A 26,031-nucleotide genomic window follows, 5' to 3' on the forward strand; every position below is an offset into this window, starting at 1 on the left:
TACAGTAATGTTAGTGAGCTGCTGCTGTGTTACAGTATAAAAACATACATCACAATCCCTGAATATTAGATGTCAACACATTCAGTATTTAGACAAGTGTGCCTGTGCATTGTCGGTGACCTGGCCATAAAGGGAGTGCAAGAGCTTAAAGTGGATCATATAGTCAAAGCTGTTCCAAACAGGGGCCCCAAATATATGTTTGGCCCAGGCCCCCTCAAAACCCTTAAGAAGTCCATGTATTGAAGTACTTTAAATGCATTCCTAATCACCAAAATCTCTTGGACAACAGCATTACTCCAAACAGATAAAAAAAAATGGAAGAGTCAAGTTTTAAGGCAGGGGCTGGAGACACTGTCAAACTTGACTGATGTCTACCCAATCACAAACCTCCAACAGAAAGAAGGGAAGATATTGCTATATCGGAATCCAAAAAGAATGAGAAGTGAGAGATTGGGAAGAGGAGGAGGACAAAATGAGTGTAAATTGCAATAGAGGAAGCTTTCCCAGTCAGACTGTTAAGCGTTGAAGCACCAGGAGGATGCTTATGGGGTCTTCTCTCTCTTTCCATACAGGCAAGTGGAATTATGGAGGAAAGGGGCAGGATGGAGGCAATAGAGTTAATAGCGTTGGGAAACTGATAGTAAGAAGGTGTGCCTTAACTTGAAGGGCGGTTATCGGTTCTTCGCTGACTGCATACAGTGAGGTTTGGCTTCTGGATTTGAATACCATAAGGAATAACTCGTACAAATCATCTCAAAATAACAAGTGTCAAGGACGTGTTGTGGAGAGTAACAAGACTGAGAGGGACTGAAGAAAAACTAGTTTAAAACCATACAGTAAGGATCTGGTAAATACTTAATATAAAAATAGTTATCATGTATTTAGCATCTAGTGTGCCATCACTGATGGCAGGGTCCGAGCCTCTTTACCTCTTTATATTGTATGTCTAAAACGCGTTGGTCCATTCTGGTCACTCCAAACTGGATTCCAGTACAAAATGGGTTTGGGACCAAAGTTAAAATATGTTGATGTTGATTGTGGTCACAACCCAGAAACAATGACTGTTTCCATTTTGTAGTCCGTAGTACTTGCACACTTTTCTTCTTGATCAAGTTGGTCTTGAAGCATCCCAGCAGGGAAGGTGACTGATGGTAGTTAGACACGTTCCTGTAGGTGTTCTCAGTTGTAATGTTAACAATGACATGGTTTCAGAAATCGTGCTCGAGTTGGTCTTGTCTCCCCTGCCGCAAATTATGCCACTTTACTTGGTTTGATGCCTTGCTTCTTCTGTGCGGGTGCTCCTAGCCCTAATATTGACAATGCAATAGTTTCAGAATTCAGTTCTTGCAATATTCTGCCACACTTCTCAATCTCCATCTGGGTGAATTTCACTCAGGAGATCTTTTCAGAAATGTTATCACTTATTGTGATAGTCTCAGGAAGTGCTGCATGGTCTCTTGCCTCTTCTAGTGTGCTAGTATGGTCTCATGAAATTGAAACCGAACCTGAAAATGAGAAGTTTTAATAAAGTATTTCTGATACTGCAAGGCTAAACCCAAGGCAAAAAGATGAAAGTGGCCCTGCACAGCCACCACAACAAAGCCAGTTGCCCTGTCAGACTTAAGATTTCAGTCTCATACTAAATTTGTTGGGTACATAAACAATAAAGTCAAAAGAATTTACTTTCAGTTTTTCCTTTTATTTCTAACATATCATAGTGCAAATATTTTCACATATACAGTCAGACGATTGTCTTGATTATTTCCATGAGATCATGTCAACATAAAGGAAATAACCAACAAAACATCAATGTATTCTAAAATAGCTTGATAATTTTCAGACAACACGTGTTTCACTTCATACTATGCCGTTGCTTCAGGGCTGAAAAAGAATAACAAATTAAATTAACAACTTAATTTTACATAAAACAATAAGAAAAGAGGACAAAAAGCAAAAAGAGAAAAAGGACAGCCATAAAGTCAATTCAATACTGTAACTAACATTTGTCAAAAATTCATATTGCAGTCGTGCATTCTCAACTATATATACTGATTTTAATCACTTTGCCCAATGAAAATGTGCATTTTTGAAGGAATTACTTCTTTATCAAAGAAAACAAACCATTTGACACATCTACAATACATGAAACCAATAGATACGCACATATTTATCAAAATACCCACCCATAAGGCCACATCCCTATGACTAAAAGATAGATGTAGATACACTCACCCATTTACAATAATCTGTAGTGAATCATATAAGGGAAATTCCCTAATATGTTCTTCCCTCAAGACAAGATAAGTGGACTATGAAATCAATTTGATTTCCCAGGGAAAACTGAAAATTATCAAGCTAATATTTTAGAATGCATTGTTGTTTAGTTGGTTTTTCGCTTTATTTTGACATGATCTTATGGAAATACACAAGACGATTGTCTGTCTGTATACGTGAAAATATTTGCTCTATGATATGTTAGAAATAAAAAGAAACGCTGACCGTATTTTTGTTTTACTTTATTGTGTATGCAGCTAACAAATTTAAGCCCTCATTACAACCCTGGTGGTCGGTGTTAAAGCGGCGGTAATACCGCCAACAGGCCGCTGGTAACAAAAATGGAATCATGACCACGGCGTAAACCGCCAACACAGACAGCCACTTTAACACTCCGACCACCACGGCGGTAGCAACAAACACCGCAGCAGTAACAGCCAACAGCCAGGCGGAAGACAATGTACCGCCAACCCCATTACAACCCGCCCATCCCCCAGCTTTTCCGGGGCAGTACAAACGCCATCAAAAGCACAGCGGAAATAGTACTTTGAAGGGAAACCACTCACCTTTCGACACTCAAGGAAGAACCAGGACGCCTTGGAGCCCGAGCTGCAGGTCTTCCCCATGCTGGTGTTTCTGCTCATATACCAGGAGTACCAACTGCGGCGGCGGCGACGACCACAGTGAGTACTGCACCTAGCACACAAGGGAGGCGGGGGAGGAAAAAGAGACTGACACACACACGCAACACCCCAACCCTCACCCCCAACACCATACACACAAACACATGCAACAACATTACATATACACCCCGTAATCCCCTGGAATAACACAAGGTCAAAAGGAATGGAGTCAAATGAGTGTTATATTATATTAGAATTAGTCAGAAATAGGTTAATAATTCAAAAAACAGTATTTACAAAATATGCAATATGTACAAAAGGCGGGACAGTGTCCACTCAAAATGTCTGTGGCCCACTGGGCCAAAACACATTGTCCAACCCTACACTTGACTCCTGCCTCAATACGGAGAGAACACTGCAGGGGCATCAGGTCGAAAACACACAGGCACCTCAGGGGGATGGGGAAGGGGGGGCACCTCAGCCAGAAGATGGTACAACGCCACTGCTCCTGGAGGGGCCTCCATGCCCACCGTTTGGTCCTGGGGAGAACAAGGCCACAGTCTCTCAAGTGGGTGGTTTGCCCACTGCTTGGTCCTGGGGAGTTCAAAGCCACAGTCTTTCATGGGGGTGGTTTGCCCATTGCTTGGTCCTGGGGAGTGCAAAGCCACCATCTCTCTAGTGGGTGTCTGCCCACTGCTTGGTCCTGGGGAGTTCAAAGCCACAGTCTTTCATGGGGGTGGTTTGCCCATTGCTTGGTCCTGGGAAGTGCAAAGCCACAGTCGCTCTAGTGGGTGTCTGCCCACTGCTTGCTCCTGGGGAGTGCAAGGCCACAGTGGGTGCCTTCTTCCACTAGTTCTGGAGGGGGCTTTGTGCCCAGTGTGCTTCATTCTGCCAAGGACAGGGTCAGTGGATTCCTTTCCCCACTGGTTCTGGTGGGGGCTTTGTGCCCAGTGTGCTTCATCCTGCCAAGGATAGGGTGAGAGGATGCCTTTCTCCACTGGTTCTGGAGGGGGCTTTGTGCCCAGTGTGCTTCATCCTGCCAAGCATAGGGTGAGTGGATGCCTTTCTCCACTGGTTCTGGAGGGGGCTTTGTGCCCAGTGATGCAGCACTTGGGGTGTGCCAGGTCCCAGTCCCTCACCTGGGTGTCAGAGCCACGAGATCTGCAGTGACCAGGATGCATGATAGTCCATGGAGGCAGGGCAACAGTCCATCTGCCGATGGCTACGGCTGCACAGTGGTGGTAGTGCCGGTGCTGGTGCTGGCAGTGGTGGGGAGAGGCACCAGCCCTTCTCCTGCAGCCTCAGACGGCTGCCCACTGGAGCTGGTGTTGCTGGCAGTGGTGCTACTGTCAGCGGTGCAGGTGGGGGTGCTTGCGGCGGTGAGGGTGGCGGTGCTGGCCGCAGTGCAGGTGCCAGTGCTGCCAGTGGTGGGGGGAGGCTCCAGCCCTTCTCCTGCAGCCTCGGACGGCTGCCCACTGGGGCTGCTGCTGCTGATAGAGGCAGGCTGGCCGCGGTGCAGGTGGCGGTGCTGGCGGTTGTGCCGCTAGCCACCAGGCCTTCACCTGCAGGCTCGGACGGCTGAAGTGCCTTGCCTGGTGTTTTGTGCCCCTTCCTGCCCTTGGCAGAAGGTGGTATTACCTTGGGTCAGGCAGCTGGAGTCTTTGAGGTGGCCTTGCTGGGTGGTTGTGGCTTCTTCCCCTTGCTGGATGCTGTCCCCTCTTCACCTTGCCAGGTGACAGAATGTTCTTGGCCTTGGCAGGGGTTGGTGGCACACTGTCTGGTGCCCCCTTTGAGCCTCTGACAGCTGCAGAAACCACAGCTGACGTGGACTTGGTGGCTGAGGTGCTGGGCTGGGTTTTGGCCACCCTGGCCTGAGGTGAAGGACGGTGGGGGCGGGGCAGGGAAGCAGTCAGTGTTTGCTAGTAAAAGCTTCTTAGGGACATTGGGGTGGGAAGAGGGTGAAGGTTAGGGAGTGGAGGAAGAGGTAGTGGTTGTAGGAGGTGTCAGTCTGCTGTGTTTGGGTGCAGGTGCATGAGCTGGATGCTGTTGTGAGGTGGATGGCTGTTGGGTAGGTGTGTGCTTGCGTTTGTGTACTTTGGGAGGAGGGGGTCACAGACACAGTGGGAGAAGACACAGGGGACGTGTGCATGGATGTGGGGGTGGTGACTGCCAGTGAGGGGTGTGTAGTGATGGGCGTGCTGGTGATGGAGGTAGTGGATGAGGATGTAGTGCATGCGGGTGTGAGTGGAGATGCTACTGGGAGGGAGGTGGAGGAGGAGGAGGAGAGGGACCCAGTAAAGGCAGTGGATGTTGGTGTATCTGCATGGGGATGGTGCTTGTGTAAGTGCCTGTGAGATGACGTGTGGTGCTTGTGTTTTCCTGAGCCACTTCTTTGTGTTGATTTGGGTGAATGCTGGTCTGAAGGTGTGCTTGGGATAGGCCGGGGTTGAGGGGATTGGGACTGGGAAGAGGAAGTTGGAGGGAGGAGGCTGGAGACGGACAATTGCTGCCATCAGTGCGGAGGCCAGAGCATGAAATGCTCTCTGTTGGGCCGCCACGCTAGAGTGAATGCCCTCCATGTATGCATTTGTTTGTTGCAAATGCCTCTCGACACCCTGGATGGCATTCAGAATGGTTGACTGCCGAACAGTGAGGGGTCTCAGGAGGTCAATAGCCTCCTCACTGAGGGCAGCAGGGCTGACTGGGGCAGGGCCTGAGGTGCCTGGGGCGAAGGAGATGCCAAGCCTACTGGGTGAGCAGGCACGGGAAACACGCTGAGGGGCTGGTGGGAGGGCGGTGCTGGTAGGGGGGTTGGCAGCCGTACCTGTTGTTGGGGTGGGCACAGAGGTGTCCACCACCCCAGGGAGCTTCCATCGGAGGAGGAGTCGCTGTCTGTAGTGTCCCCTCCTGTCTCCGTCAAGGTGCTCCCCTCGCCCTCTGTCACACTGGTGCCCTCACCCTCGGTGGATTCGGCCTCCAGGCCCATGTGAGATGCAGCTCCCTCCATCGCCGGTGCCTCTGCCAGATGATGCTAATGCACACAAGGTCAGGGTGACAAAACAAAAAGGGAGGGAGACACAGAGGATACACTTAGTCGATGCCAGCAACAACACTACCATTAACGTACACAACACACAGGGAGCAGCCCTATGCACTAGGCCATGCCCTACCAGTTACAAAGATAGTCACCAGCCCATGGGGTGCATAGCAAAAAGCTATCAGCTGCATACCTGAAACAAACAGGGCCCTGACCCTTAGTAGATGCCCACTAACACCACTGCGGTTGGAGTGCTTCAGAGCCTGCCCAAAAAGGGACCTACCCTGCCATGTTCTCCCTGGCCTAGGGGCACCCACAGTCCACATCTCCACCCAGGTAAAACCTTAACGCGAGCAAAGTCATTAATCTGAATTTGTACTCACCCCCTTGTGGCTGCTGTGATGCCCTCAAGCGCCTATCCAACTCTGGATAGGCCACAGCCAGGATGCGGAACATTAGGGGGGTCAGGGTACGACGGGCACCCCTTCCTCATTGGAAAGCCAGCCCCAGCTGGGCCTCTGCCGTCTTCCTTGCCCAGCGGCGCAGGTCCTCCCACCGTTTGCTGCAGGGTGTGCTCCGCCTGTCAAAGACCCCTAGGGTCCGCACCTCCTTGGCGATGGCACACCAAATACCCTTTTTCCGATGGGCGCTGACCTGCAGAAAAAAAGACAGCAGAAAAGGGATTAGTCATACCGTCCGGACTGTCATACTCATGGCCCACCATAACCCTCCCATCCCCTTACGCACAGACATTGACCACCATACATGCAGCACTCTTCCCAGGACACCTCAGCCCCCCTACATGTGGCTTACACACACAGCACTCCTTACATTCATGGCCCACGCATCATGCTCACAATGAACTCACCTGTTTGTCTGGAGGACCATAGAGTAAAGTGTAATGGGGTAGGACCCTATCCACCAGTCTCTCCAACTCTTCCGAAGTGAAGACACATGAGCCATTGTCGCTTCCAGACACAGGTAATAGCAGCACTTGCAGTGTAGGTCCTCTCCTGTTGAAGGTCAGGTAGTAAGTGAGTGAATAGATAGATAATGGTGGTCACGTCCGCGGTGGTGCGTAATGTCACCACCGGCGTACATCGCCATTGGCTCCTGGAAGCCATAGGGCCTAATGTTAACCAATGTGAAGTTGTGGGGTGGTCGTCGACCGCAACGGCGCACAACGCCAGCCGAATTACCTCATTTCCACTTGTCCCTCCTCACAGGTCAGGCAGCTGCCATTTCAGGGGGGCACAGGCCATGGCACCTAACTGCATCACAGCAGACATTGGCACATTATCTGACTCTCGGATTCACATACTGGTTCTGTAAATGAAGAGATGCATCATTATTTCAGTAGAATATGATCCTCTGCTCACCGTTTTCCTCCATAGACTTCAGTCGCTGAGGATGAATATGAGATGAAGACATCCTCCAGTGTACAGACCCCTGGTGGACCTTGCGACAAGGGAGGACAGACACATTATCCTAACCTAAGACTTGATAGGGCCACAATCCAAGAACTGTGTGCCCAATTGGAGCCAGATCTGATTTGAAGGTCAGGTTCAGGTGCCTCCATCTGACAGGTGGATCCCTGTACTACTCACCCAAGAAGGTGTGCCAGATCATCGTTGCATGTTGCATAACCTGGCCTTGAGACTCCAGGTGCCTTTTCTGCAGGAGGATGAGCGTGGAGATGGTCTTGTGGCAGCGGTGGAGCCTGTGGACAGTGAGAAAGAGGACGCAGAGGATGAAGATGTGGACAACAGAAGTACTTCCAGTGACACACAGGTAAGACATTCCAACTTCACTTTACATTTCAATTTTCTGTTGGACATTGGACATGGCAGCCTGATTTCCCTATGTCTATGGCCACTTACTGCATACTTTGGCATCTCTATTTTTATTTCTCTGTGCCCCACTCTGGCTCCTGGTGTGTTTACTGCTGCCCACTACAGGTCATACCAATGTATATATAACTGTACATATGAACTGCAATGTTTACAGATTGTTGAACTAATACATATTTCAATCAATTGACAGACTCCAGACTTGTATTTGTTCCAGGGGTGTTTATTTAAGTGCTAAGAGGTTGAGGGGGATGTGCAATGGGCTGGGGTGATGGTGGAGGAATGTTCAGTTAAAGTCCAGTCTCTTAGTATCACAGGTGCATTGTCCAATGGGGCATAGGAAGAGGAGCAATGGCAGTTCAAGGTGGACAGGGTAACAGAGTGGGACAGAAGGGTGACAAACAGGAGATTCTTATTTTTCTGGCAGGGTCTTGGCAATGTTCTCTGGCTTCTGCCTGGATCGCAGGGATCGTTTGTGGGGTGGTTCTCCTTCTGCAGGGGGTGGGGTGCTGGTGGCCTGTTGTTCCAGTGGTGTGTCCTCCTGTCCACTAGCACCAGCGGAGGTGGAGGGCTGTTCTTCAGTGTGGCTAGTGTCAGGGGCCACAGCCTCCCTCATGGTGTTGGCCATGTCAGCCAGCACCCCTGCAATGGTGACCAGGATGGTGTGGATGTGTTTGAGGTCCTCTCTGACCCCGGGGTACTGTCCCTCCTGCAGCCGCTGTGTCTCCTGCAACTTGGCCAGTATCTGGCCCATGGTCTCCTGGGAATGTTTGTATGCTCCCAGGATCCCATCAAGTGCCTCGTGGAGAGTGGGTTCCCTGGGCCTGTCCTCCCCCTGTCGCACAGCACTCCTCCCAGCTTCCCTGTTGTCTTGTGCCTCTGTCCCCTGAACCGTGTGCCCACTGCCACTGACCCCAAGTCCCTGATTGTCTTGGGTTTACCTGGGGTCCCTGTAGTGGTGGACACACTGCTGATTGACGTGTCCTGGGGACAGTGGTATGGGCCCACTGGGTGGGTGCTGTGCTGGTGTTTCCTGAGGGGGGAGGGTCTGTGGTGGTATGGGACTGTGGCAGGGTAACGGACTTTCCAGAGGTCCCTGATGTGCCAGGTTGGTCATCGTGATCCTGGTGTGAAGAGCTGCTGTCATCACTGTAGGCCTCTTCTGTGGGAGGACTGGATGTTGGTGGCACCTCCTCTCAGTTGACGTTGAGTGGGGGTCCTGTGGGGATGTAAATGCAGTGTCATTGTATCTGCGTGTGCCATCTTGTGCATGGGTGTATTGCCCTGTATGTTTGTGATTGCCATGTCAGCTTTGCCTTGTATGTGTGGTGAATTTGTGGGCTAGGTAATTCTCTCTAATGGGCATGCTTTAGTGATGGGTGTCCATGCAGGTCTGTGATGGGTGTCCATGCATTGGTGTTGCATGCAGGGCTTGGTATTGGGATAGGTGGGTTGTGATAGTGGGGTATATGTGAGGTGGTGAAGTGATAGGTGTAAGGGTAGGAGTAGGAGTTTGTGATGGCATGCAGGTAGGGTGGGGGATATAGTAGTGAAGATTTGACTTACCAGAGTCCAGTCCTCCTGCTACTCCTGCGAGGCTCTCATGATGCATTATTGCCAAGACTCGCTCCTCCCATGTTGTTAGTTGTGGGGGAGGAGGTAGGGGTCCACCGCTAGTCCTCTGTACGGCTACCTGGTGTCTTGCAACGATGGAACACACCTTCCCCCGTAGGTTGTTCCACCTCTTCCTGATGTCATCCCTTGTTCTGGGGTGCTGTCCCACGGCATTGACCCTGTCCACGACTCTCCGCCATAGCTCCATCTTCCTAGCAATGGACGTCTGCTGCACCTGTGATCCGAATAGCTGTGGCTCTACCCAGATGATTTCCTCTACCATGACCCTTACCTCCTCCTCGGAAAACCTGGGGTGTCTTTGGGGTGCCATAGATGTGGTGTGAGTGGTATGTGTGAGGATGTGCGGGGTGATGTGTTGTAGTGTGTTCTGTGAGGTGTGTGGATGGTGTATGGGTGATGGTGTTTTGTGGCTCAGATTGAGAGGGTGCTCCTGGCTTGTCTCTCTCTCAGTTAGCAATCTTTGTTTTTGTTGAAAGGGTGGTGGTAATGTGGGTGGGTGTTTTATAGTGGTGTGGGTGTGTGGGTGTGGTGTGTGTATGTGTGTCAGGTATGTGTAGTTTGAATTGTCTAAGTGGTGTGGTTTTGTAAGTGTGTGTGTTTTTTTCCACGCGGCGGTGTGTACCACCAATGGTTTACAGCGGTTGAAAGACCGCCACAGTGATTCGTGGGTCCCGATTCTGTGGGCATATTTCTGTTAGCGTAACGGTGTGGGTTTTGGTACCGCCAGTTTATCACTGACCTTTGGGCTGGCGGACTTGTGTGGGTGTCGGTATAGTGGCAGATTTCTCTGTGTGGGTCATGATACCCATAGCAGTATACCGCCGCAGTCACGGTATGTTGGCGCCGTCAGCACGGCAGCAGGCGGCATTTACCGCCAATGTTGTAATGAGGACCTTAGTATGCTCCCTGCAAATATCCAGCTGGCCTGCCGCCTGGAATTGCAACTGGACCTGTCTGAGCCCTGTTGGCCTCTGCTGTAGTGACTTCCTGAGCCCCAGTGGTGCCCCTCAGATACTGGACCCTTAGTGTCTCATTTGAGCTCCCCTGAAGTTTATGGGTCTTTGTGAATGTGAATGACCCGCAGATGTCAAAACCTTGAAGTCGGAACCCAACAACAATGTGAAGTTTGGCAACCCAACAGCATTGAATGCAAAGCTCCAGCCCGACCATCCACAACAGCAAAAAGATCTTTACAATACAGCTACAACTGTCAACTGCAGGTACTGCATACTTCGGCACACACCTGCTTTTCATGCTTTCCGCACCCCCTTCCATCGCAAACAGAACTCTTGGTGCTGGACATCCTATATCTTATAATCCTTATTCTCTTATGTAACGTTTCCTACACACTGATTTACACATATATGATTCATTGTTTCTGTATAATGTGTGTGTGTGTGATGTAAAGTGCTCCAACACCCTACACTGGAATGAATAGCTCTTTAAAGCAAATTAAATGGGGCTATGGAGAGATGTTTCATAACTCCAGTTCTTCTGATTGGTTTTTGTTGAAGGGTGGTAGTGATCACCCATATCCAAGTCAGTTTCTCTGAGCGAAACAAAAACACTTTCTGACAAGGTTGAGAAATATTGGGTTTTATCTGTGAGGTGCAGCATGAGCACCTATGGCTCAGAAAGTTTAGGACACCATGTACAGAAGCTAGTACTGATTTTAACATGATTGTGGAGATGTGCCATGGCCTCAAGGCTAGAGGCAGCGGAGATAACAGTAGTAATAATTTGTGGGGTCTGTCCCCAGAGAATGAAGATCTCAGTCAGTCAAGGGAGCTTATAATTTGCTCAGGGAGAGAGAAGGAGGAATTGTGTTTATGGGACTGAGCTTACATGTCACTTATACCATCTGTAAGGAAATGCCTCCTTGGCATGGTTACCCCCTGACTTTTTGCCTTTGCTGATGCCAAGTTATGATGTGAAAGTGTGCTGAGGCCTGCTAACCAGGCCCCAGCACCAGTGTTCTTTCCCTAACCTGTACCTTTGTCTCCACAATTGGCACACCCTGGCATCCAGGTAAGTCCCTTGTAACTGGTACCCCTGGTACCAAGGGCCCTGATGCCAGGGAAGGTCTCTAGGGGCTGCAGCATGTCTTATGCCACCCTAGGGACCCCTCACTCAGCACAGACACACTGCTTGCCAGCTTGTGTGTGCTGGTGGGGAGAAAATGACTAAGTCGACATGGCACTCCACTCAGGGTGCCATGTCAACCTCACACTGCCTATGGCATAGATAAGTCACCCCTCTAGCAGGCCTTACAGCCCTAAGGCAGGGTGCACTATATCACAGGTGAGAGCATAGGTGCATGAGCACTATGCCCCTACAGTGTCTAAGCAAAACCTTAGACATTGTAAGTGCAGGGTAGCCATAAGAGTATATGGTCTGGGAGTCTGTCATACACAAACTCCACAGCACCATAATGGCTACACTGAAAACTGGAAAGTTTGGTATCAAACTTCTCAGCACAATAAATGGACACTAATGCCAGTGTACATTTTATTGTGAAATACACCCAGAGGGCATCTTAGAGATGCTCCCTGAAAACATACCCGACTTCCAGTGTGGGCTGACTAGTTTTGCCAGCCTGCCACACACCAGACATGTTGCTGGCCACATGGGGAGAGTGCCTTTGTCACTCTGTGGCTAGTAACAAAGCCTGTACTGGGTGGAGGTGCTTCTCACCTCCCCCTGCAGGAACTGTAAGACCTGGCGGTGAGCCTCAAAGGCTCACTCTCTTTGTTACAGCGCCACAGGGCATCCCAGCTAGTGGAGATGCCCGCCCCCTCCGGCCACGGCCCCACTTTTGGCGGCAAGGCCGGTGGAGATAATGAGAAAAACAAGGAGGAGTCACTGGCCAGTCAGGACATCCCCTAAGGTGTCCTGAGCTGAGGTGACTCCGACTTTTAGAAATCCTCCATCTTGCAGATGGAGGATTCCCCCAATAGGATTAGGGATGTGCCCCCCTCCCCTCAGGGAGGAGGCCAAAGAGGGTGTAGCCACCCTCAGGGCTAGTAGCCATTGGCTACTAACCCCCGGACCTAAACACACCCCTAAATTGAGTATTTAGGGACCCCCAGAACATAGGAAGATAGATTCCTGCAACCGAAGACGAAGAAGGACTGCTGACCTGAAGCCCTGCTGAGAAGACGGAGACACCAACTGCTTTGGCCCCAGCCCTACCGGCCTGTCTCCCCACTTCGAGAAAAACTGCAACAGCGACGCGTTCCCCAGGGTCCAGTGACCTCTGAAGCCTCAGAGGACTACCCTGCATCTAAAAGGACCAATAACTCCCGAGGACAGCGGCCCTGTTCCAAAGAAACCAAAACTTGCAACAAAGAAACAACTTTTAAAGGACTCCCGTTTCCCGCCGGAAGCGTGAGACTTTCCACTCTGCACCCGACGCCCCCGGCTCGACCTGCGGAGAAACAACACTACAGGGAAGACTCCCTGGCAACTGCGAGCCTGTGAGTAGCCAGAGTTGACCCCCCTGACCCCCACAGCTACGCCTGCAGAGGGAATCCTGAGGCTCCCCCTGACCGCGACTGCCTGCTTCCAAGAACCCAACGCCTGGTAAAGACACTGCACCCGCAGCCCCTAGGACCTGAAGGATCCGACCTCCAGTGCAGAAGCGACCCCCAGGTGGCCCTCTCCCTTGCCCAGGTGGTGGCTACCCCGTGGAGCCCCCCCTTGCCTGCCTGCTTCGCTGAAGAGACCCCTGGGTCTCCCATTGAAACCTATTGCAAACCTGACGCCTGTTTGCACTCTGCACCCAGCCGTCCCCGTGCCGCTGAGGGTGTACTTTTTGTGCTGACTTGTGTCCCCCCCGGTGCCCTACAAAACCCCCCTGGTCTGCCCTCTGAAGTCGCGGGTACTTACCTGCTGGCAGACTAGAACCGGGGCACCCCCTTCTCCATTGAAGCCTATGTGTTTTGGGCACCACTTTGACCTCTGCACCTGACCGGTCCTGAGCTGCTGGTGTGGTAACTTTGGGGTTGCTCTGAACCCCCAACGGTGGGCTACCTTGGACCCAACCTTGAACCCTGTAGGTTTTTTACTTGCCTGCAAAACTAACCAAAACTTACCTCCCCCAGGAACTGTTGAAAATTGCACTGTGTCTAGTTTTAAAATAGCTTATTGCCATTTGTGCTAAAACCTTAAATGATATTGTGTTGATTCAAAGTTCCTAAGATACCTGAGTGAAATACCTTTCATTTAAAGTATTGTGTGTAAATCTTCAACCTGTGGTTCTTAAAATAAACTAAGAAAATATAGGGCCTCATTCCGACCCTGGCGGTCTGTGACCGCCAGGGCGGAGGGCAGCGGAAGCACCGCCAACAGGCTGGCGGTGCTTCCTGGGCTATTCTGACCGCGGCGGTAAAGCCGCGGTCAGAAAAGGGGAACCGGTGGTTTCCCGCCGGTTTTCCCCTGGCCCAGGGAATCCTCAGCAGCGCCGCCATGGGGATTCCGACCCACTTCCCGCCAGCCTGTTGTAGGAGGCTGGACTGGCCAGGCGGTTTTCACCGCCAGAACCAGGATGGCGGGAACGGGTGTCGTGGGGCCCCCTAACAGGGCCCCATACAGATTTTCACTGTCTGCTTTGCAGACAGTGAAAATCGCGACGGGTGCCACTGCACCTGTCGCACCCCTGCAACTCCGCCGGCTCCTTTCGGAGCCGGCTTCCTCGTTGCAGGGGCTTTCCCGCTGGGCCGGCGGGCAGCCTTTTGGCGGTCGCCCGCCGGCCCAGCGGGAAAGTTGGAATGGCCGCCGCGGTCTTTTGACCGCGGGGCGGTCATTCGGCGGTAACCGCGGTCAGAATGACCGCCATAGTTTTCTATACAAAAACCTATTGGCCTGGAATTGTCTTTGATTGTGTGTTCCTCATTTATTGCCTGTGTGTATGTACAACAAATGCTTAACACTACCCTCTGATAAGCCTTCAGCTCAACCACACTACCACAAAATAGAGCATTAGATTATCTCTTTTTGCCACTATCTTACCTCTAAGGGGAACCCCGTGGACTCTGTGCATGCTATTTCTTACTTTGAAATAGTACATACAGAGCCAACTTCCTACATTGGTGGATCAGCGGTGGGATACAAGACTTTGCATTTGCTGGACTACTCAGCCAATACCTGATCAGACGACTAAATTCCAAAAATTGTCATTAGAAACTGATTTTTGAAATTTTAGCTATTTTTCTAAATTTTTTAAAGTCCTGCTAGGGCCTTGTGTTAGTCCCTCTTAGCATTTCTTTTAGAGTTTAAACGTTTTGTAAAAGTTTGAATTAAGTTCTAGAGATAGTTTTAGATTCTTAAAAAGTATTCCAACTTTTAGAAACAAAATGTCTACTACAGAAGAGATTGTGATGGAACTCAACCTCACCCCTTACCTGCATCTTAGGATGTCAGAGTTAAGGTCTCTCTGTAAAATCAAAAAGATATAAACTGGTTCAAACCCTACCAAAGTACATGCTCCAGGAGCTCTTGGCAGAGTTTGCTAAAAACAACCCCTCTGATGATGGCCTCACAGAGGGGAACACTAGTGAGTTGGAGGAACTCCCACCTCCAACCCTAGATAGGAAGACCAGGGTTCCTCCAACCCTGACTCCAGAAGTGATAGTCAGAGATGCTGCTTCTCTCACAGGAGAGTCCAGCAACTCTGGAAGCATTGAGGACAGCCTCAATGAAGATGACCGCATGCTAGCCAGGTTGGCCAAAAGATTGGCTTTGGAAAGACAGATCCTAGCCATAGAAAGGGAAAGACAAGAGATGGGCTTAGTTCCCATCAATGGTGGCAGCAACATAAATAGGGTCAGAGATTCTCCTGACATGCTAAAAATCCCTAAAGGGATTGTAACTAAATATGAAGATGGTGATGACATCACCAAATGGTTCACAGTTTTTGAGAGGGCTTGTGCAACCAGAAAAGTAAACAAATCTCACTGGGGTCTCCTTTGGGAAATGTTCACTGGAAAGTGTAGGGATAGACTCCTCACACTCTCTGGAAAAGATGCAGAATCCTATGACCTCATGAAGGCTACCCTGATTGAGGGCTTTGGATTCTCAACTGAGGAGTACAGGATTAGGTTCAGAGGGGCTCAAAAATCCTTGAGCCAGACCTGGGTTGATTTTGTTGACTTCTCAGTCAAAACACTGGACTGTTGGATTCATGTCAGTGGTGTAAATGATTATGATGGGCTGTACAATTTATTTGTGAAAGAACACCTGTTAAGTAATTGTTTCAATGATAAACTGCATCGGCATCTGGTAGACCTAGGACCAATCTCTCCCCAAGAATTGGGAAAGAATGCGGACCATTGGGTCAAGACTTGGGTGACCAAGACTTCCACAGGGGGTGACCAAAAGAAAGGGGTCACAAAGACTCCCCAGGGGAAGAGTGTTGAGACATCCAAGGGTAAAAGTAAAGAGTCTTCTACAGGGCCCCAAAAACCTGCTCAGGAGGGAGGGTCCAAAGCCTCTTCACAACCCAATTTTGGGTACAAGGGTAAAAACTTTGATCCCAAAAAAGCCTGGTGTCGTAGCTGTAATCAGCAGGGACACCAAACTGGAGCCAAGGCCTGTCCCAAGAAAGGTTCCACTTCAACCTCTACTCCAGTTAGCACTGGAATAGCCAGTCTCCAGGTGGGATCAACAGTGTGCCCAGAGCAAATCAGGGTTCACACTGAAGCTACATTAGTCTCTGAGGGTGGGGTGGACTTAGCCACACTGGCTGCCTGGCCCCCTAATATGCAAAAATACAGGCAGCAACTCTTAATAAGTGGGATTAGTGTAGAAGGCCTGAGGGATACAGGTGCCAGTGTCACCATGGTGACAGAGAAACTGGTTTCCCCTAGTCAATACCTGGCTGGACAAACTTATCCAGTCACCAACGCTGACAATCAGACTAAAGTACATCCCATGGCTATGGTAACTTTAGAATGGGGAGGGATCAATGGCCTGAAAAAAGGTGGTAGTCTCCTCAAATATCCCTGTAGACTGTTTGCTTGGAAATGACCTGGAGTCCTCAGCATGGACTGAGGTAGAACTCAAAACCCATGCAGCCATGCTGGGTATCCCTGAACTGGTGTGTGTCAAGACAAGGGCACAGTTCAAGGATCAGGGTGAAAAAGTGGTGTTGGAGCCTGGATAAATGGCCCAACCCTCCAAGAGGAAAGGAAAGAAGACTGGGGAACCAGCTTCAACACAACAAAAGAAAGGGAACCTCTCTTCCCAGGAAAAGGTTCTGCCCTATGAGGGAACTGAGCCCATGGAGTTGGAACCTTATCAGGTTGAACCCTTAGGCCCAGGGGGACCCACAAGGGAACAGTTGTGTAATGGGCAAGAAACATGTCCCTCTCTTGAAGGCCTTAGGCAGCAAGCTGCTGAAGAGACCAAAGGAAAAATTACTGGAACACGTAGACTCTATTGGGAGGATGGACTCCTCTACACTGAGGCAAGAGATCCCAAACCTGGTGCCACTAGGAGAGTGGTAGTGCCTCAGGAGTTTAGGAAGTTAATTCTGACCTTAGCTCATGATATTCCACTTGCTGGGCATTTGAGACAAACCAAGACTTGGGAAAGGTTAGTTAACCATTTCTATTGGCCCAACATGTCCCAGAAAGTAAAGGAGTTTTGTGTCTCCTGTGCCACCTGTCAAGCTAGTGGTAAGACAGGTGGACACCCAAAGGCCCCCCTCATTCCATTTCCAGTGGTGGGGGTCCCCTTTGAAAGAGTGTGTGTGGACATAGTGAGTCCACTTGAACCTCCCACACCCTCAGGGAACCAGTATATCCTAGTGGTAGTGGATCATGCCACTAGGTACCCTGAAGCAATTCCCCTTAGGTCCACTACTGCCCCTGCAGTAGCTAAAGCAATCATAGGTATCTTTACCAGAGTGGGTTTTCCTAAGGAGGTGGTGTCTGACAGGGGTACCAACGTCATGTCAGCATACCTGAAGCATATGTGGAATGAGTGTGGGGTGACTTACAAATTCACCACACCATACCATCCACAAACCAATGGTCTTGTAGAAAGATTTAACAAGACATTGAAAGGCATGATCATGGGGCTCCCTGAAAAGCTCAAAAGGAGATGGGATGTCCTCTTGCCATGTCTCCTTTTCGCCTACAGAGAGGTGCCTCAGAAGGGAGTAGGGTTTTCCCCCTTTGAACTTCTGTTTGGCCATCCTGTCAGGGGACCACTAGCTCTTGTAAAAGAAGGCAGGGAGAGACCTCTTCATGAGCCTAAACAAGATATAGTGGACTATGTACTAGGCCTACGTTCAAGGATGGCAGAGTACATGGAAAAGGCAAGCAAAAACCTTGAGGCCAGCCAACAACTCCAGAAGATGTGGTATGACCAAAAGGCTGCTATGGTTGAGTTTCACCCAGGGCAGAAAGTCTGGGTTCGGGAGCCTGTGGCTCCCAGGGCACTCCAGGACAGATGGAGTGGCCCTTACCCAGTGCTAGAGAGAAAGAGTCAGGTCACCTACCTGGTAGACCTAGGCACTAGCCGGACCCCCAAAAGGGTGATCCATGTGAACCGCCTCAAACTCTTTCACGACAGGGCAGATGTGAATCTGTTGATGGTAAGAGATGAGGACCAGGAAGCTGAGAGTGAACCTCTCCCTGATCTCCTCTCCACAGACCCTAAAAATGGCTCAGTAGATGGAGTGATCTATTCAGGCACCCTCTTTGGCCAACAGCAATCTGACTGTAGGAAAGTCTTACAAGAGTTTGCTGAGCTCTTTTCCCTAACCCCTGGTCAGACACACCTGTGTACCCATGATGTGGACACAGGAGACAGCATGCCTGTCAAAAACAAAATTTTCAGACAGTCTGACCAAGTTAAGGAAAGCATCAAAGTGGAAGTCCCCAAGATGCTGGAATTGGGAGTCATTGAGCACTCTGACAGCCCCTGGGCTAGCCCAGTGGTCTTAGTCCCCAAACCTTCACACAAAAGATGGTAAGAGAGAGATGAGGTTTTGTGTGGACTACAGAGGACTTAATTCTGTCACCAAGACAGATGCCCATCCCATTCCAAGGGCAGATTAATTAATTGACAAACTAGGTGCTGCCAGATACTTAAGTACCTTTGACTTGACAGCAGGGTACTGGCAAATCAAAATGGCACCAGGAGCAAAAGAAAAGACAGCATTCTCCACACCGGATGGGCATTATCAGTTTACTGTCATGCCCTTTGGCTTGAAGAATGCCCCTGCCACCTTCCAAAGGTTGGTGAATCAAGTCCTTGCTGGCTTGGAGTCCTTTAGTGCAACTTATCTTGTCGATATTGCTGTCTTTAGCTCTAGCTGGCAGGATCACCGGTCCACCTGAAGAAGGTTTTGAAGGCCCTGCAAGCAGCAGGCCTCTCTATCAAGGCATCCAGATGTCAGATAGGGCAGGGAACTGTGCTTTACTTGGGACACCTTGTAGGTGGAGGCCACGTTCAGCCACTCCAACCCAAGATCCAGACTATTCTGGACTGGGTAGCTCCAAAAACCCAGACTCAAGTCAGGGCATTCCTTGGCTTGACTGGGTACTATAGGAGGTTTGTGAAGGGATATGGATCAATAGTTACACCCCTCACAGAACTTACCTCCAAGAAAATGCCTAAGAAGGTAAACTGGACTATAGAATGCCAACAGGCCTTCGACACCCTGAAACAAGCTATGTGCACAGCACCAGTTCTAAAAGCTCCAGGTTACTCCAAGCAGTTCATTGTGCAGACTGATGCCTCTGACCATGTTATAGGGGCAGTTCTATCCCAAACAAATGATGATGGCCTTGACCAGCCTGTTGCTTTCATTAGCAGGAGGTTACTCCCCAGGGAGCAGCGTTGGAGTGCCATTGAGAGGGAGGCCTTTGCTGTTGTTTGGTCCCTGAAGAAGCTGAGACCATACCTCTTTGGTACTCACTTTGTAGTTCAAACTGACCACAGACCTCTCAGATGGCTAATGCAAATGAAAGGTGAAAATCCAAAACTGTTGAGGGGGTCCATCTCCCTACAGGGAATGGACTTTATAGTGGAACATAGACCTGGGACTGCCCATGCCAGTGCAGATGGCCTTTCCAGGTTCTTCCACTTGAAGACTCTCTTGGGAAAGGTTAGTCTCATCCTCTTTCGTTTGGGGGGGGGGGGGGTTGTGTAAGGAAATGCCTCCTTGGCATGGTTACCCCCTTACTTTTTGCCTTTGCTGATGCCAAGTTATGATTTGAAAGTGTGCTGAGGCCTGCTAACCAGGCCCCAGCACCAGTGTTCTTTCCCTAACCTGTACCTTTGTCTCCACAATTGGCACACCCTGGCATCCAGGTAAGTCCCTTGTAACTGGTACCCCTGGTACCAAGGGCCGTGATGCCAGGGAAGGTCTCTAAGGGCTGCAGCATGTCTTATGCCACCCTAGGGACCCCTCACTCAGCACAGACACACTGCTTGCCAGCTTGTGTGTGCTGCTGGGGAGAAAAGGACTAAGTCGACATGGCACTCCCCTCAGGGTGCCATGCCAACCTCACACTGCCTATGGCATAGATAAGTCACCCCTCTAGCAGGCCTTACAGCCCTAAGGCAGGGTGCACTATACCACAGGTGAGGGCATAGGTGCATGAGCACTATGCCCCTACAGTGTCTAGGCAAAACCTGAGACATTTTAAGTACAGGGTAGCCATAAGAGTATATGGTCTGGGAGTCTGTCATACACGAACTCCACAGCACCATAATGGCTACACTGAAAATTGGGACGTTTGGTATCAAACTTCTCAGCACAATAAATGCACACTGATGCCAGTGTACATTTTATTGTGACATACACCCAGAGGGCATCTTAGAGATGCCCCCTGAAAACATACCCGACTTCCAATGTGGGCTGACTAGTTTTGCCAGCCTGCCACACACCAGACATGTTGCTGGCCACATGGGGAGAGTGCCTTTGTCACTCTTTGGCTAGTAACAAAGCCTGTACTGGGTGGAGGTGCTTCTCACCTCCCCCTGCAGGAACTGTAACACCTGGCGGTGAGCCTCAAAGGCTCACTCTCTTTGTTACAGCGCCACACGGCATCCCAGCTAGTGGAGATGCCTGCCCCCTCCGGCCACGGCCCCACTTTTGGAGGCAAGGCTGGAGGAAATAATGAGAAAAACAAGGAGGAGTCACTGGCCAGTCAGGACAACCCCTAAGGTGTCCTGAGCTGAGGTGACTCCGACTTTTAGAAATCCTCCATCTTGCAGATGGAGGATTCCCCCAATAGGATTAGGTATGTGCCCCCCTCCCCTCAGGGAGGAGGCACAAAGAGGGTGTAGCCACCCTCAAGGCTAGTAGCCATTGGCTACTCACCCCCCAGACCTAAACACACCCCTAAATTGAGTATTTAGGGACCCCCAGAACCTAGGAAGATAGATTCCTGCAATCTAAGATGAAGAAGGACTGCTGACCTGAAGCCCTGCAGAGAAGACGGAGACACCAACTGCTTTGGCCCCAGCCCTACCGGCCTGTCTCCCCACTTCAAGAAAAACTGCAACACCGACGCGTTCCCCAGGGTCCAGCGACCTCTGAAGCCTCAGAGGACTACCCTGCATCTAGAAGAACCAAGGACTCCCGAGGACAGCGGCCCTGTTCCAAAGAAACCAAAACTTGCAACAAAGAAACAACTTTTAAAGGACTCCACTTTTACCGCCGGAAGCGTGAGACTTTCCACTCTGCACCTGACGCCCCCAGCTCGACCTGCGTCGAAACCACACTACAGGGAGGACTCCCGGCGACTGCGAGCCTGTGAGTAGCCAGAGTTGACCCCCCTGAGCCCCCACAGCGACGCCTGCAGAGGGAATCCCGAGGCTCCCCCTGACCGCGACTGCCTGCTTCCAAGAACCAGACGCCTGGTAAAGACACTGCACCCGCAGCCCCCAGGACCCGAAGGATCCGACCTCCAGTGCAGAAGCGACCCCCAGGTGGCCCTCTCCCTTGCCCAGGTGGTGGCTACCCCGAGGAGCCCCCCCTTGCCTGCCTGCTTTGCTGAAGAGACCCCTGGGTCTCCCATTGAAACCTATTGCAAACCTGACGCCTGTTTGCACTCTGCACCCAGCCGCCCCCTTGCCGCTGAGGGTGTACTTTTTGTGCTGACTTGTGTCCCCCCCGGTGCCCTACAAAACCCCCCCCGGTCTGCCCTCCGAAGTCGCGGGTACTTATCTGCTGGCACACTAGAACCGGGGAACCCCTTCTCCATTGAAGCCTATGCGTTTTGGGCACCACTTTGACCTCTGCACCTGACCGGTCCTGAGCTGCTGGTGTGGTAACTTTGGGGTTGCTCTGAACCCCCAACGGTGGGCTACCTTGGACCCAACTTTGAACCCTGTAGGTGTTTTACTTACCTGCAAAACTAACCAAAACTTACCTCCCCAGGAACTGTTGAAAATTGCAGTGTGTCTAGTTTTAAAATAGCTTATTGCCATTTTTGCTAAAACTGTATATGATATTGTGTTGATTCAAAGTTCCTAAGATACCTGAGTGAAATACCTTTCATTTAAAGTATTTTGTGTAAATCTTGAACCTGTGGTTCTTAAAATAAACTAAGAAAAAAAAAAAATTCAATACAAAAAACTATTGGCCTGGAATTGTCTTTGAGTGTGTGTTCCACATTTATTGACTGTGTGTATGTACAACAAATGCTTAACACTACCCTCTGATAAGCCTACTGCTCGACCACACTACCCCAAAATAGAGCATTAGATTATTTCTTTTTGCCACTATCTTACCTCTAAGGGGAACCCTTGGACTCTGTGCATGCTATTTCTTACTTTGAAATAGTACATACAGAGCCAACTTCCTACACCATCCACGCCTATATTTTGGTTAGACAAGTAGATAGAGTAACAAAATATTCTGAGCAACTATTCCTCAGATACAGGTGGATGTCATCAACATATTTGTATAAAAAGGTTTTGAGACTGGTCAACATATTTCTATGGGGTTCAAAGCAGAGGTTGATGTGTGAAGGGGGAATCCTGGATGACACTAAAGGACCAGGGAAGGGTCATAAAGGGAAATTCCTAACTTTACCACTTGGAGTTTTTACTAAAAAGGGGTGTTGTTGTCAAAAAAACATGCTCTTGTAAAGTATTATTAGTAAACAGTGGGGATTATGGCGGTCATTCTGACCGCGGCGGGCGGCGGTCACCGCCCGCCATGCGGTTACCGCCGAATGACCGCACTGCGGTCAAAAGACCGCGGCGGTCATTCCAACTTTCCCGCTGGGCCGGCGGGCGACCGCCAAAAGGCCGTCCGCCGGCCCAGAGGGAAAGCCCCTGCAACGAGGAAGCCGGCTCCGAATGGAGCCGGCGGAGTTGCAGGGGTGCGACGGGTGCAGTGGCACCCGTCGCGATTTTCACTGTCTGCAAAGCAGACAGTGAAAATCTTTGTGGGACCCTGTTAGGGGGCCCCTGCACTGCCCATGCCAGTGGCATGGGCAGTGCAGGGGCCCCCAGGGGCCCCACGGCACCCGTTCCCGCCATCCTGGTTCTGGCGGTGGACACCGCCAGAAACAGGCTGGCAGGAAGGGGGTCGGAATCCCCATGGCGGTGCTGCAAGCAGCGCCGCCATGGCGGATTCCCTGGGCCAGGGGAAAACCGTCTGGAAACCGCTGGTTCCCCTTTTCTGATCACGGCTTTACCGCCGCGGTCAGAATAGCCCATGAAGCACCTCCAGCCTGTTGGCGGTGCTTCCGCCACCCTCCGCCATGGCGGTCATGGACCGCCAGGGTTGGAATGACCCCCTATGTCATTATCACTTGTTCCTTGGCTAACTAGTGTAATGGTACTTATTGGTTTGAAAAGCAAAGCACATGGGGCTAGAATACTTTCTGTCTTTCTGTCTTTGGACAGTTTGTTGTTTGTTTGTTAACAGTTTGGTGATTGTGTGCTTTCTTGTTTACATGGGTGTTAGACCAGATGGCCTTAGGGTGGTCATCCTCCAACTTTTTGCCTGCCTCCCTCCAGTGTCTGGACCTGTATTTGCTGGTTTTAGGACTCTGCACACTTTACCAATGCTGACAAGTGCTAAAGTGTATGTGCTCTCTCCCCTAACCATGGTAACATTGGCTCCTACCCAATTGGCATGTTCAATTTACTTGTAAGTCCCTAGTAAAGTGCACTAGAAGTGCCTAGGGCCTGTAAATTAAATGCTGCTAGTGGGCCTGATTGTGCCACCCACCTAAGTAGCCCCTTGACCGTGTCTCAGGCCTGCCATTGGAAGGCCTGTGGGTGCAGTTCCACTGTCACTTCGACTTGGCATTTAAAACGACTTGTCAAGCCTTAAACTCCCCTTTTTCTACCCCTAAGGTAGACCCTAGGTGACCCATTGGGCAAGGTGCTATGTAAGCTAAAGGCAGGACATGCACAAATGTGTTTTACATGTCCTAGTAGTGAAAAACTCACAAATTAGTTTTCCACGCTTGTGAGGGCTGCTCCTCTCCTAGGCCAGCATTAGAACTGCCCTTATATACTTGTAAGTGGTAGCCCAGGGAGTAGCCCTGTCATGGGTAGTATGGCCAGAATGGTAATAGAAAATCATGCTTATTGGTGAAGTTCGATTTAATATTACTATTTTAGAAATGCCACTTTTAGAAAGTGGGCATTTCTCTGCACTTACTGCCAAGTGTGCCTTACAGCCTGCCTCTAGTCCACGTCTGGTCTGTGCTGGTTGACAGCTGCCCTTGTGCATTCCACTCAGACAGCCATAAACACAGGACACTCAGTCACAAATGCATTCATCTGCATACTGAATGGGTCTGCTTGGACAGGAAGGGTGGAGGATCTATCTTTTACACCTCAAAGGCCAGTGGACTGCCCTCACACAAAGGACTGATAAACCCCCACAGGGATCCTGGTAGACAGGACTGGGCTGAAAGGTGACCTTGTGCACTTCAAAACCACTCTTGAAGTTTCCCCCAATTCACAGGCATTTATGGGTATATATACTGAGTCTCTGACCTCACCAGATCCGACACTTCTGGACCTACACCTGGACTCTGTCAGAGGGACTTACTGGATGCCCCAAGGACTCATCTGGACTGCTTTGCTGGAAGGACTGCTGTCCTGCTTGTTGCTCTGCTGCCTCCTGGCCCCTGACTCTGCTGGAAGGACTCTGCCTTCCTCCACAAGTGCTCTCCAAGGGACTGGATTGAGCTTGCCTCCTCTTCCGCTTCTAAAGTTTTAGGGCCAACAAAGGCTTCACCTACTAGCGTCTAGCTAGTTCATTGACTTCAGAGACTCCAGCACCAGTGCCGCTGTCAGACATCGCCCTGCTGCCTACTCCGGCATACTCACTGAACGCAATGGCCGTGGCCTGCAACGTAACTCTTATGTTGCTGCGATGCCGCTGACATCCCGTGGTGTGAGTGTGGGACTGCAAAGTTGAACCATCATGTCTTGACCGACTGGATTCATCGACCCTGCCAGGTCACTAAGAACCAAAACATGAAACTTGGAAATCTTGGTTTTATTTCTACAAAAAAGTGATGACATAATCGTACCTGGAGAAAGTAGTTTAGAAAAAAACTCTGTAAGAATGTAATTGTACGTCTAAAAAAGATGTACAATGAATAAGTGAAGGTTCAACTTCAAATGCCTTCTGTATCGTGACCCTCAGCTCTAACCTCCAACCTAACAATCCCCACATTACTTGGGCAAGAGTACAAACACTACATTAAGAAAGGGTCCCTATATGTGGTAAATAGTCCAACAGATTGACCAACTGCACTTTGCAACTCAATACAGACAGGAGAAAAGAAACATGAAGATGATTCTATTTCTGGTCAATGAAAGCTTTACATGAAGCCTGCCTCTCAAAGAACAAAGGGAATCTCCTGGCTCATTTCCACAATTGTGAGTTTTTGTACACTTTCAGTCATGGGAACTGTACAGTCACTGTGGCTCGATGGAGAAATTAACATTGAGCCATTCCTTAGAAAAGCAGAACACATATCACATGGTATAATTCATTTTATTCTACATCTAATGAATAACGCCGTACAACGAAAACAAAACCACATTAAAAAATGTAAAAACACCTTCGTTCGACCTATGGAAGTGGCGTTCACATTTATACAGTTCTAAAGAACATAAACCAATGCATGTTTATAATGTTACAGTACAAATAAGAGTGTTGAACCGACTGAAGTTTGAATATTTAAGGAAAAAATGGTGGTTGATTTTAGGCTTCTTGGTGCAAAGGCATAGCGCACATTAAAATGTGCAATTTTAACAATTTACGATTGCCTACAATTGTCAAGATTAACATTCTCATTATATTGCACACAATTAAAGCATTGCATTTGCGACTCTCTAGCACTACTTAAACGTGCAAAATTATTTATTGTAGAATCTGCGTCCACAGTTGTGAGCTGTGTTTTAGTTTACTTTTGAACAGCAGCTACTTGTGAGTCAGTGTCTAGTGGTCTGCATAGTGACCATTGGAAGTGTTTTTTTGTGGAACTGGAAAGCCAATATGGGTTGTATGAAAGTGTGAGACTGTACAGTGGTATAAAGATGGACATTGTGTGAGTCAGTGCAGTGATTGTGCTTTGAGTGTCAGAATAGTGTGAGTGCAGACATGTTT

The 26,031-nt window shown here is 49.8% G+C and overlaps 2 long non-coding RNA genes across 2 annotated transcripts in view; one reads left to right on the forward strand and one right to left on the reverse strand.

Annotated features, from left to right (window-relative positions):
* LOC138296060 (uncharacterized) overlaps positions 1-26,031 on the forward strand; it is a 155,812-nt gene that overhangs the window by 121,002 nt on the left and 8,779 nt on the right. The gene's annotated exons all lie outside the window — the stretch shown is intronic.
* LOC138296057 (uncharacterized) overlaps positions 1,660-26,031 on the reverse strand; it is a 105,486-nt gene continuing 81,114 nt past the window's right edge. The window contains exon 4 of the long non-coding RNA XR_011203740.1: positions 1,660-1,881. This is a non-coding gene — a long non-coding RNA (uncharacterized lncRNA). The remainder of the gene's footprint in view (positions 1,882-26,031) is intronic.

This window comes from Pleurodeles waltl, chromosome 1_2 (assembly GCF_031143425.1).
Source record: "Pleurodeles waltl isolate 20211129_DDA chromosome 1_2, aPleWal1.hap1.20221129, whole genome shotgun sequence".
NCBI lineage: Eukaryota > Metazoa > Chordata > Amphibia > Caudata > Salamandridae > Pleurodeles > Pleurodeles waltl.